The sequence below is a fragment of the Poecilia formosa genome, unplaced genomic scaffold (assembly GCF_000485575.1).
Source record: "Poecilia formosa unplaced genomic scaffold, Poecilia_formosa-5.1.2 Scaffold91, whole genome shotgun sequence".
Lineage (NCBI taxonomy): Eukaryota > Metazoa > Chordata > Actinopteri > Cyprinodontiformes > Poeciliidae > Poecilia > Poecilia formosa.
In genome coordinates, this window is record NW_006800030.1 from 2,093,492 (window position 1) to 2,096,827 (window position 3,336).

Genomic DNA, 3,336 nt, shown 5'->3' on the forward strand with positions numbered 1-3,336 from the left:
AGCTGATGTGTATTTGTTTAATGAGGGTGGGTGGGGCCTAAGGAAATCAACACCAACCATCAAGGTGTGCAAAATTATTAGGCAGCTTCTTTTCTTCTGGCAAAATTGGCCAGTTAAAGAAATTTAAGTGACTCTGTAAAGTCCAAAATTGTAAGAAGTCTTTCAGTGGGAAGCAGCACTCTTGAAACTGCTAAGACATTGGGGAGTGATCAGAGAACCATCAAACATTTTGCTGCAAGTAGTCAACAGGGTCACAAGACACATCTTGAGAAAAAAGACATGAATTAACTGCCAAAGATTTGAGAAGAATCAAACTTGAAGCTGCCATGAACCCATCATCTTCCAGTGCTGTCATATTCCAGAACTGCAACCTACCTTGAGTACCCAGAAATATAAGATGTTCAGAGGTAAGAGACATGTAGGTTGAAATGCCAAGACTGAGCCAAGACAGATCTAAAGATGGATTTTTAAAAAGTTTATGGACTGATGAGATGAGAGTGACTCTTGACAGATCAGATGGATGGGCCTTCAGCTGGATCAGTAATGGGCACAGAGCTCCATTTCGCATCAGACACCAGCAAGGCTGAGGCCCAGTACTGGTATGGGCTGGTATTATTAAAGATGAGCTTTTTGGACTTTTTCGGGTATAAGACGGTCTCAAAATCAGCTCCAGTTTTAAGAAGACACTGTCTTCAAGCAGTGGTACAGGAAAAAGATTGAAAACCACAATTTTTGCAGGATAATGCTTCATCGCATGCATTAAAGTACTCCACTATGTGGCTAGCCAGTAAAAGCCTTAAAGATTAAAAAAAAGTTGATCGTCAACAGATGAAGAAACTGACAGACTCCTTAAATGGAAGGCTTATAACTGTTATTGAAAAAAAGAGTGCTTGTATTGGTCACTGTTTTATCTTTTAAATGTCAGAAATTATTTGTCAATTTTGAGTAGTATGTTTATTATTTAATAAACAAGTGAGATGGGTAAATTTAGTTGTATGATGATTCTGCACACAAATAGTTATCCAATAATTTTACATGCATAAATATTGTCCTAACAAAGCCAAAATCTCACTTTTACTTTCTTAAATATTCAGGTTTGAGAGGCTATTAACATTTTGGATTAACCAAGAGCGCTAGAGTTGTTCAACAATCAAAATTAATCCTCAAAACTACAACTCGAGTAAAAATTGAGCACACAGTATATATANGTTCTTTGTTTTTTAGGACAAATATCTTCTGCAAATTGGCTTGTGATTGTTTTCTGGTTATATATTTCCAATCCTTCGATATTAGAGTTTTTAACTGTGATTGATAGTAATTATGTGACTATATTTAGAGAGGTGAGATACAGCAACCTTGTCTGATTCCTGTTTCTGCTTGGAATCTGGGCCATGTGGCCTGTGACAGAGACACACAGATATAATATTAGTGTTTAAACATGGTAATCATATCAAGAAATCTATTTCCAAATCCAAAACGTGTTAATAAAAAATTGATGTTCCACAAAATCAAATTCTTTGTGAAAATCTAAAAACAACATAAAACCATCATGTTTTATTTTGTGACTATAATCAATCAGGTCCAGAACCAGGTGGTTATGGATAGATCTGCCTTTTAGAAAACCGGATTGTTTTTGACTAATTGTTTTAGGTAAGCCCGTTTTAACCTTGATGTCAAAACTTTTGTTAGGATCTTGTAGTCTGTGTTTAAAAGCGTAATAGGCCTTAAGTTATTTTAATTTGTCTTATATTTTCAGGTTTTGGGAGTAGCTTAATTATCCCTTGTTTCATAGTTTCCCTGAGTTCCTTCCTGTTAACACATTCTTCTACAGCCTGAAACAACAAATGTTTGTTGTTGTGATCGGAAGGTTGTAGGTTTGATTCCACTTTCCTCCTGCCACAAGTCAATGTGATGCTGGGCAAGGCACTTAACCTCACAGTGCTTACCAATCGGTGTATAAATGTTTAAGTGTTTGTGAGTGCAAATAGGTGAATATGACTCTAGTGTAAAGCCCTTTGAGTGGTCAAAATGATTGGAAAAGTGCTGCATAAGTTCAGTCCATTTGTCATCTGGCCCAAGGGCCAGACAGATGCCGTCTGTCCGAGGACAGACGGCATCTTTCTTATGGCAAATTCAGAGACTCTTAGCTCTTCATCACAGATTTCCTAAAAGTTTTGATCAATAACAGAATCAGATTTCCTAATATATCAAAAAAGTAATTTGTTCTGTATCCACCTTATTCCTAGCCCCCATGAGGTTTTGCATGATTTATGACTTTCGCCACAAACCGGAATTGCTATTTGTTTACATGTTAGCAACTCGCTAACCAGTTTTCATGATTTATGACTCTGACATAAATCATGAATTCATTATTTATGACTGTGACAATATTGCCACAGCTTAAATGTGGCAATATTGTTTTACCGCTACCTACAGCTATTGCAGGGAGAGATGGTGACTTAAAGAAGTGACCACAAATAACCCGAACTAGCATATCTAACCACTTCATTGACTCAGTTGCTTCGGAGATGCAGGATTTCTTCCATTGGCTTTTTGTCCACACAATGAAACAAACACACATAAAGCATTATAATGAGCCATCATTTGATACAGGTGTGTTAAACCAGGGAGAGAACTAAAACATGCAGGAGGCTGTCCACTGTCCTAAGCTATCATTTCTGCCCTGACCCAACCTGCTATGTATAGAGTTTCAATCACAAGGTGGGCTTAGCTGTTTGGTTGGCTATGTCTGTATCACAATCTGCAGATAATTAGGTGCTTGATCAGTATTGCCAGTTAGCTTAGAACGTGGGGGCATCAGCTCTGGTCACCACAGTATTAGTGATTGGTCAAAGTTTTGTTCCCTATTAAAGGCAAGTAGTGAAAATAGCTGTGCCAAAAAAAACATTTCTGAGTTCAGTTCCTAAAAACAAACAGAATGGTTAACAGCACCTCTGTGTGGCTAAGACAGGTCAGCTTGAAACTTTGGGTCCTCTTAGTTCTGGTTTGCACAGCATCAGTGTTAGATGTTTCTGATGTGTTCACAACTAGGGCGGTATGAGCTCCCAGAACCGCTCATCACCTAACACAGTTACACACACACATATGCATGTGTGCCCTGCCACGTGCCTGTCTTGACATTAACAGGTGGGCTCAAAGCCAATGCATGCAGCAGGTGAACACCTGCTTACTTCTCTCCTTTCCTCCACCCTCTGATAGAGCCCTGCTCTGGTGACACAATACTGGCCAACCACCGAGGTAACAAACAAAATGAGTGGATTTGCCTCCTTATACTTCAGACAAAAGTTAAAACTTCTTCAAACACACACATATATA